Raw genomic sequence first — 9,939 nt, forward strand, 5'->3', positions numbered from 1 at the left:
AAAGGCAGGATTCAATTTACAAGATTAGTTTGTGTCTTCGATTTCAAGGGCAAGCAGAGACATGGAGTGCTAAGGGACATGCTGCTTAGCCCTTAAAAAAAAAAAAACTGTGATTTTTCTTTTACTGATTATAAATGTGATAAAATGACCATCATTATTAGTTGAGATCTCTTCAATCCTCCAGATTTTCTTTCATGCATTTTTTTCTATTTTTTTACATAAATAGGATCATGCCTATACATGCTGCTCTGCCATTTTTCCCCCACGAAATTATACGCCTTAGACATCATGCCACCTCTCCACATGTATTATTCCTTTTAAACGCTGCATAATATTCATAGAGGAGTCCCTAGGTGGTGCAAATGATTAAGCACTTCAGCTACTAGCTAAAAGGTTAGAGGTTCAAACCCACCCAGAGGTGCCTCCGAAAGGTCACAGCCTTGAAAACCCTATGGAACAGTTATATTCTGCACACGTGGGGTCATTATCAAAATCGACTGGGCAGCAACTAACAACAATATTCACATATAATCATAATGTATTTACTTCTTTACTGACAGTTTTCTGTGCTGTTTCCAGTTCTCTTTTTGTTACAAACAATAATGCAATGAGCACCCTTCTATCTGTGTTTTCGCGTACTTGTGGAAGTATGCTGGGACAGAGCATATATTAAAAAGGTTGCACCCATTTTCACTCTGACCTATAATGTATGTGAGATACTGCAGATTCTGGAGCAGGGTGGTGACATTTTATCTTAGGAAAATTAACCAGGTGGAGAGAAAAAGGGAAACCCAGCTTCATGGGGGTCCTGAAGGTCACTGCTGCGATGGATGACACGGTCAGAGAGACAGGGGCAGCAGGCACTGTCAGGTGCCATCAAGTCGGTTCTGACTCACAGCGACCCCCTGCACAACAGAATGAAACACTGCCCGGTCCTGCGCCATCCTTACAATCGTTGTTATGCTTGAGCTCATTGTTGCAGCCACTGTGTAAATCCACCCCGTTGAGGGTCTTCCTCTTTTCTGCTGACCCTGTACTTTGCCAAGCATGATGTCCTTCTCCAGGGACTGATCCCTCCTGACAACATGTCCAAAGTGTGTAAGACGCAGTCTCGGTATCCTTGCTTCTAAGGAGCACTCTGGTAGTAATTCTTCCAAGGCAGATTTGTTCGTTCTTTTGGCAGTCCATGGTATATTCAATTTTTCGCCAGCACCACAATTCAAAGACGTCCGTTCTTCGGTCTTCCTTATTCGCTGTCCAGCTTTCACATGCATATAATATGACTGAAAATACCATGGCTTGGGTCAGGCACACGCACCTTAGTCTTCAAGGCGACACCTTTGCTCTTCAACACTTTAAAGAGGTCCTTTCAGCAGATTTACCCAATGCAATGTGTCGTTTGATTTCTTGACTGCTGCTCCCATGGCTGTCGACTGTGGATCCAAGTAAAATGAGATGGCAGCAGAAGCCAGCATTTATTGGGAGCATTCTCTGTGCTACCAGCCTTCTTTGCCTGTACTAGCTTATTTAAGGAGCAAACAGAGATATAATTCCTGCACATAGAGAAACACGTAAAATGGGGGATTTTGAGAGAAGAAAATCTAAAAATCAAGCTTGTTAGTTTCATACCATAAAAATGCTTTCAGTAGCCTAGCTGCCTCATGAATTTATACTATTTGGATACTTGAAGATGTCAAAAACAAAGGTGGAACGGAAGGAGGCAATACTGCCCTCATTGTCCTGAGCCTGGGAGTTTTCTGGAGGAAGTGGATGATAGCAGGAGCAACCCTGCCAGAGCCACAACCCCTGAAGGCCATCAGGACCAGAACCAAACTGACCTCTCTCTCCATCTGCCCCCAGCCTGGACTTCCTTCTCTCCCTCTTCAGACCCCTACATACCCCTCTCACTAAACTCTTCATACAATCTGAGGGGTAGAGGGTGGCAGCCGTGGACCATATCTTCAGAACCCCTGACTCAGGGAATCAAACTAGAGAGATGAGTCAGATAGCGGGCCTTCATTTATCAGAACAAAGATGTTTTATTCACGAAGTAAGGAAGAGTTAAGAAGAAAAGATACTGAGTTGAGCTGCAGATACTTAAATATAAAGGGATGGTCAAACACTCAAGAAGAAATTTCAGCAGCCAGTTGGGAACAGTGGAATTGAGATTTGAGTAAATCTAATTTGAAAACAGCTTTAGGAATTACCTACAAATGAAAGACAGAAAACACCCCAAGAATAACGTGCAAAGAACGAAGAGTGTGGGGTCAATGCCTCCATACTGTGAACAGCCTGTGGGCATCTGGCACTACTGTCAGTTTAAGAGGAAGCCTGGAAATTGACACACAGGCAGAACATCCACACATCCCCCACCCCACCCATGGAGGCCAAGGGTAAGGATCCCCTCCCAGTCCCACAGGGAATAACCAGGGCTCAGGCATCTTAGACAACATGGCACAGAGGGAGAAGGGTCCCACATTGTGTACCCCTTTAGGGCCCTGAAAGCCTTTAGGGGCTTGGGGCTCATTTTTTACTCAATCTTGGCAGTTCCTCCTGAACAGCATCACTAAAAAGAAACCCGAAACCACCACCTAGGAGTGACCCTTTCACACTCAGCCACCAGAGTAAAAAGGTATCATGTGCAGGAAGTGATTGGCAAAAGCTAGTATATGGGAAACTACAGGACAAATGACAGCTGGCTCAACAAATTAATTACAAGAAAATAGGGTGAGGAAATAGATATAAATTGAGACAAAAAAACCCACCTCAATGAAATGCAAGGAAGACCTTATTTGGATCCAGATTCGAAAAAATCAACTATTACTTAAAAAAAAAAAAAAAGAAAAAGATGAGACAATAGGAAACATTTGAGCAACTAATATTTAATTAAATTAAAGTATTATCATTGTGACAAGCAACCCAATCACAAAATGGGCAAAGGACATGAACAGTCACTTCACCAAAGAGGAATTCAGGCAGCCAACAAATACATGAAAAGATGCTCTGGGGATTTATTAGCCATTAGAGAGATGCAAATCAAAACCACAATGTGATACCATCTCACCACTGCAAGAATGGCACTAATCAAAAATTCAGAAAACAATAAACGCTGGTGAGGTTGTGGGGAGACTGGAAATCTCATACACTGCTGGTGGGAATATAAAATGGTACAACCACTATGGAAAACAATATGGCACTTCCTTAAAAAGCTAGAAATACAAATACCACACGATCCAGGAATCCCACTCCTGGGAATATATCCTAAAGAAACAAGAGCCATCACACAAATAGACATATGCATGCTCATGTTCACTGCAACATTATTCACAATAGGGAAAAGATAAAAACAACCCAACCGCTCATCAAAAGATGAATAGATAAATTATGGTACATACACACAATGGACTACTACGAAATGATAACGATGAATGCGGAAACATCTTACAACATGGATGAATCTGGAGGGCATTATGCTAAGTGAAATAAATCAATCAAAAAGGACAAACATTATATACAACCACTACTATAAAAACTCAAGAAAAGAAAAGGTTTACACACAGAAAAAAACAATCTTTGATGGTTATGAGGGGGGTGAAGTGTGGAGGGGAAAACACTAACTAAATAGTAGGTAAGTGTTAACTTTGGTGAAGGGAAAGATAATACACAATATAGGGGAAGTCTGCACAACTTGACCAAGGCAAAGGAAGACACTTAGAGGAACACGAGGAAAACAAACTAAAAAGGCAACTATAGTAAGTATTACAACACATACAACCCTACAACAACAGTAAAAACAAATAACTTGCAAGCAGATACACAGGCAGATACGGATGCTGAACAGGGAGAGACGATAGTACACCCACGTACATATATAGCTTAGGCTGTGGATATTTTTACATATGTATTTGTACGTACAGTGTATATATATATTCACATTTATAACAGAACACAACGGAGGTAGTTATAGAAGCTTCCTAGACACAACCAAGCAACTTGAGAGACCAAGTAACTGGGGCTGAGGGCTAGCGACCACGGTCTCAGGTAACATCTAGGTCAACTGGCATAACAGTCATAAAGAAAATGTTCTACATCCTACTTTGGTGAGTAGCGTTTGGGCTTTTAAAAGCTTGAGAGTGGCCGTCTAAGATACATCTACTAGTTCCACTCTGTTCAGAGCAAAGGAGGATGAAGATAACCAAAGACACAAAGGAAAATATTAGTCCAAAGGACTAATGGACCACATGAACCACAGCCTCCACCAGCCTGAGCCCAGAAGAACTAGATGGCATCTGCCTACCACCTACCACCACCACCGACCGACTGCTCTGACAGGGATCACAATAGAGGGTCCTGGACAGAGTTGAAGAAAAATGTAAAACAAAACTCAAATTCACAAAAAAGACCAGACTTACTGGTCTGACATAGACTGGAGGAATCCAGAGACTATGGCCCCAGGAAACTCTTCTAACTCAGAAGTGAAGCCACTCCCAAAGTCTACCTTTCAGCCAAAAATTAGACAGGCCTATAAAACAAACAGTAACACACAGGAATATGCTTCTTAGATCAATCAAGTATACAAGACTAAATGGGCAACACCTGCCCAAAAACAAAGACAAGAAGTCAGAAAGGGACAGGAAAACTGGATGAATGGACATTGGGACCCTGGAATGGAAAGGGCAGAATGATGACACACTGCGGGGATTGCAACCAATGTTACAAAAGAATCTATGTATAAATTTTTGAATGAAAAACTAATTTGCTCCGTAAACTTTCACCTAAAGCACATTAAAAAAGAAGTATTATCGCTGTTTTTCGGCAGGATAACTGTAGGTATTGTGGCTACCTCCTTCTCTCTTAGAGATGAAAAAAACACTGAAAAAAATGACACTTGAAGGATATGCTTCAAAAAATAATCCAGCTTTTTTTTTTTTTTTTTTAATAGTATAGATGAGGCAAGTTGGTAACTGCTGAAGCTGCTGATGGGTGACAAACTAAAACCAACTGTATGTCATCTTTGGAGACTGTCTTCCTTCCAACTCTGAGGAGGATGCTGAATTTCCATTTTCTGGGAAAAGTATCTCCCTTGGCCACCAGAATATACTGCAAAACAGTACTACTACTTGTTACTTTTATCACACAGTATGAAAACAGGCAAGATTATAATTTACAAAAAGCATGTACATAAAGCATTTACTTACATGCTGTAAAATGTAATCACATAAGAGTCATCACCTGCTCACTTTTTACTATACAAATACGTGTTCAAATTGCTTCTTAAGGTAAGATAACGTCAAGGGAAAAATTCTTCCCTAGCGCATCCTCTTCATGAGCCAAACAATGGAAAATTTTCACCTTTGAAAGCTGGCCTCAGGGAAGCTCAGGCTCATTCGGTTGCCTGGATACCAGTGACATCTCCAGTGCTTACAGAAGGCTCCAGCACCCTTCTGCAAGGAGACTGGCTGAGGTTTATCATGCAGCGGTTGCTCCTTCCTCACACACTCCACTGCTCAGACACAGGGCTGGTATACAGTGTACCTGTCTGTCACCTACTAAGTCCTGAAGCACAAAAGAAGTTTATTACATCTGCTAAGTTGGTTTCTACAACTATATCAATTCTCATCCACTTGATTTCTAATAATTTCTACAAATTCTACTCTAAAATCACAAAGCAGGTAAAGCAACTGGAACGACACTTCAACTGACTTTCTCTCCAAAGAAAAAAGTTACTAAGTGATCAACTGGCCTACTATGTCAAATATGATAAAGTACTCATTTTGCCAGGTTTCTAAATCAGACTGTGGCTAAAGTTAAAAAACAACACCCAAAACTTCTCTTTAAATACTTAACGCCAGGTTATAGGATACAATTATACAAATCCCACAGCAACAACCTTATGTAAATAAGCATCTGGTTCACTTAAAACGTTATGCTGTCACATGCTAAAAATGCAAATGCAGCAAATACTTTAAATACAAGAAATCATCAAAATTACTGTAATAATGGTCCTTTATAAAAAACATAAAGCTGGTGATCAGCAATATTTTTGTAACCACTTTCCAAAAGTTTCAGTATTTTCTTAAAACTTTATTCTTCCAAATAATTTTTTTTTATTCTTGTTTTATGTTCAGTTTGCTACCAAAATGTTTGATTCAAGACAGTGACCAGTTCTATTTCCCCTGGTATTTTAGAGCACTAGATTTTACTGGTTTCTGCATTTTGACAACATTACGACTCATTTTTCGGCTGGCGCAGCTTTCTTACTATATGAAAAATGAGACGTGATAAAATCCTAAAATAAAATAAATCATTCTATGTGAAAGACAAAAACAGTCTGTAATCAAATGTGAAAGAAGTGAAAGCTCTATCCATGGTGAAAAAGCCACTATAAAAAAGGCGTTCTCTGATCGATCCATTTTAAAACGTTCTTTCTGTAAGGTTAGTAGTTCCCCACCAAACGCCAGATGACGGGTCCAACTGGCATTCAATACCCAAAATGGCTGCACACCTGCGGACCCCAGGTAACAGTACCTAAGGTGATGGGCTGAACCCTCCACCCAAAGACCCTGAGAGAAGCCCCTCTCAATGATCCTGTTCCCCCAAAACTCGGGGGACCTTCTCAATGACTGGAGGGATCCTGTCCCTTCAAAACCCAGCAGCTAACCCCAATGACCCCAGAATATTCTGTCCCTCAGAATATTCTGTCCCTCAAAACTAGGACAGATCTCCTCTTCCCAATAGCCTGGATAAATGCTTCCTCTCCCAAACGACCCAGTGAAATCCGGCCCCACAAAGACCCGGGGATACATCCCTCCCAATAATTCGGGGAGGCCCCCAATGCCCAGAGACCTCACCCCCAAACGGCCCGGAAAAATTCTCCCTAAAAGCCCCCGGGACAGCAGGGCCACTCGGCCCAACTAGGCTGGCGTTACCTGCGGCCCCGGCCCGCTCCAGCAGCGCTTCCGTCCTATTGTTTCTCTTCCATCAAGATGGCGGCGGTCGTGCCGAGACCCGCCCCCCGCGCCTCGCTCCCGGTGCCCCTCGCTATTGGCTCGCCTGGAGAGCCTCGCTGGCGGACTGGACAGCCCGAAAGGCGCTGTTGCTGGGGCGCAGAGATTCGCTGGAGCAGCTTCCGGAAGGGGCGCGGCCGTATGGGGCGTGGTCAGATGGCAGGGCGGAGCCTCCTCCACACCCTATAGTGTCCGAGGTACTGGGGGCTGGTGGCCGAGATGTCAGGTGAGTAAAAGGGTGGACAGACGGGCTGCGAACCGATGAGTGGACCGCGGGATGCCTCGGGGACAGATGAACCAACCGGCCGTCCGGGTTTGCGTGAGACTGAGAGGTTTCTCCGGGATGCGGAACTTCCAGTGCTAATATTGAGACAAAAACCAAGCCCAGTGCCATCGAGTGGATAACGACTCATAGCGACCCTATAGGACAGAGTAGAACTGCCCCATAGAGTTTCCAAGGAGCGCCTAACGGATTCGAACTGCCGACCCATTGGTTAGCATCTGTAGCACTTAACCACTACGCCACCAGGATTTCCAATAATGAGACAGAGTATTGGATATAGATGGGAAGAAAGATGGACAGAAGAGTGGCTGTAGTCGGTGGACAGAGGAGTGGATGTAGATGGATGGACAGGAGAAGCTGTAGACTGTGGACAGAAGAGTGATGGTACATGAGTAGATAAAGGAATAGTTATATAGACGGGTGGACAGATGACCTGGATGTAGAAGGGTGTACAGCGGAGTGGCTGTAGACTCCTCTGCAGATGGGTGGATAACCCAGTGCTTGACTACGGTCTCACCAAGCTCCATACCACGTGGCTTGTATAAGGCTTATTTGACCTAGGTCCTCTGCTGGCCAAAGGGGCTCCCACCTGAGCAACTGTCAGTGTGGCTGGGAGAAGGAAGAGAGGAGGCAAGTGCTGCTGAGAGTAGACAGAACCTTCTACCTGATCTCCACTCTCTGCACAGGAGGGCAATGTCGAAGCCCTGTGTGCTGGCTGTTTTGCAAAGGTGTGAATTCATGCATGTACTCATTTACTGAACAAATATTTATTGGGCACCTACATTGTGCTGTTAAGGAGCCCTGGTGGTGCAATGGTTAAGCACTCGGCTGCTAACTGAAGGGTTGGCCGTTCTAATCCACCCACCCACCCATTGCATGAGAGCTTTGTGAGGTGTGGATCTGTATTTTATTCATGGGTGTATCCTCAGCACCTAAAACACCAATTAAGCTCCAGAAATACCTATTCACTGACTAGATAAACAGAATGCCAGATAGTAAAATTTTGCCAAAGATAATTCAAATGTAGTTGCAACAATACATCAACTGGGAACTGTCAGAAATTCAAGCCGGATTCAGAAGAGGATGTAGAATGAAAGATATCATTGCTGATGTCAGATGGAATTTGGGTGAAAGCAGAGAATACCAGAAAGATGTTTATCTGTATTTTATTGACTATGAAAAGACATTCAACTGTGCGGATCATAACAAATTATGGATAACATTGCAAAGAATGGGAATTCCAGAACACTTAATTGTGCTCACGAGGAACCTATACATAGACCAAGAGGCAGTTGTTCCAACAGAGCAAGGGGATACTGCATGTTTTAAAATCAGGAAAGGTGTGTGTCAGGGTTGTATCCTTTCACTATACCTATTCAATCTGTATAAAAGAAAATTTTTTTTTTTCAATCTGTATACTGAGCATATAATCTGAGAAGCTGGACTATATGAAGAACAGGGCATCAGGATTGGAGAAAGACTCATTAACAAACTGAGTTACGCAGATGACACAACCTTGCCTGCTGAAAGCGAAGAGAACTCGAAGCACTTACTGATGAAGATCAAAGACTACAGCCTTCAGTATGGATTACACCTCAACATAAAGAGGACAAAAATCCTCACGACTGGACCACTAAGCAACATCATGATAAACGGAGAAAAGATTGAAGTTGTCAAGGATTTCATTTTACTTGGATCCACAATCAACAACCATGAAAGCAGCAGTCAAGAAATCAAAAGACGCATTGCATTGTGCCACCAGGGCTCACTAACAATGAAAAAAAAAAAAAAAACAATGAAAAGACCTACTAAATTCATGGTGTAGTATATAGTCCAGCTTTCAGCTTTCAGTTGAGTCTCTCTCTGGGAATGGTCCTTGGCAGAAAGGCAACCATCTTACCCAAGGTTGACCACCCCACTCACCCTGAAGGCAACTTCATAACCTCCTAGTTACTACCACCCCTACAGAGGTAACCACTATTTTGACTTCTGTTACCAGAGATAAATTTCACCCATTAAAAAATTTCTGGACAGCCTAGTGGAGAAGTTGAGTAGCAGTGGGATATGCAGCTCAGGAGATTGTCCCAGCTGGAGGTATCAATCTGGAGTGAGCAGCAGCATAGAGATGACACCCATGGCCACACTGTTCCAGACCAAATCCCCCAGGAAGGGGGAAAAGAGAGCCCAGTGTAGAATCCTGAGTCACTCCAGCATTTAACCGGAGCCTCAATTAAAGCTGGTAAGAGATGAGAATGACCATGTGAGGATCCAGGCAGAAGAAAACCAGGAAGGCTGGATGTCTCCTGAGAAGAAAGTCTCTGAAGCAGGAAGGAGGAGGAGTCAATGGTGGTGAATCCTGCTGAGATTGGAATGAGCCAGCACATGCATCAGCTTTGTCTGTGGAAATCACTGAGGACTGCAGGTGTGAGCTGTGACTAGAATGGGAGGTGAGAAGGGGCATGACAACCACAGGCAAGTCTCAAAGCTTTTGCCATGAAGGGAGCAGTACAACGGGGCAGGAGCTGGAGGAGGGTGTGAGGGCAGAGAAAGAGCCCAGGATTATTAGTATTTTTTTTTAATTTATTTATTGTGCTTTAGGTGAAAGTTTACAAATCAAGTCAGTCTCATACAAAAAGCCATACACATCCC

General features: G+C 43.2%; 1 protein-coding gene across 2 annotated transcripts in view; it reads right to left on the reverse strand.

Moving 5' to 3' along the window:
* Positions 1-7,006, reverse strand: part of IP6K2 (inositol hexakisphosphate kinase 2) — a 38,242-nt gene extending 31,236 nt beyond the window's left edge. The window contains exon 1 of one of the 2 annotated variants that reach the window (XM_049862497.1): positions 6,930-7,006. The gene's annotated coding sequence lies outside the window, so the exon portion shown is untranslated. The remainder of the gene's footprint in view (positions 1-6,929) is intronic. The other variant, XM_049862495.1, reaches the window with a different exon arrangement.
* Between the last annotated feature and the right edge of the window lie 2,933 nt (positions 7,007-9,939).

Source organism: Elephas maximus, chromosome 20 (genome assembly GCF_024166365.1).
Source record: "Elephas maximus indicus isolate mEleMax1 chromosome 20, mEleMax1 primary haplotype, whole genome shotgun sequence".
Classification (NCBI taxonomy): Eukaryota; Metazoa; Chordata; class Mammalia; order Proboscidea; family Elephantidae; genus Elephas; species Elephas maximus.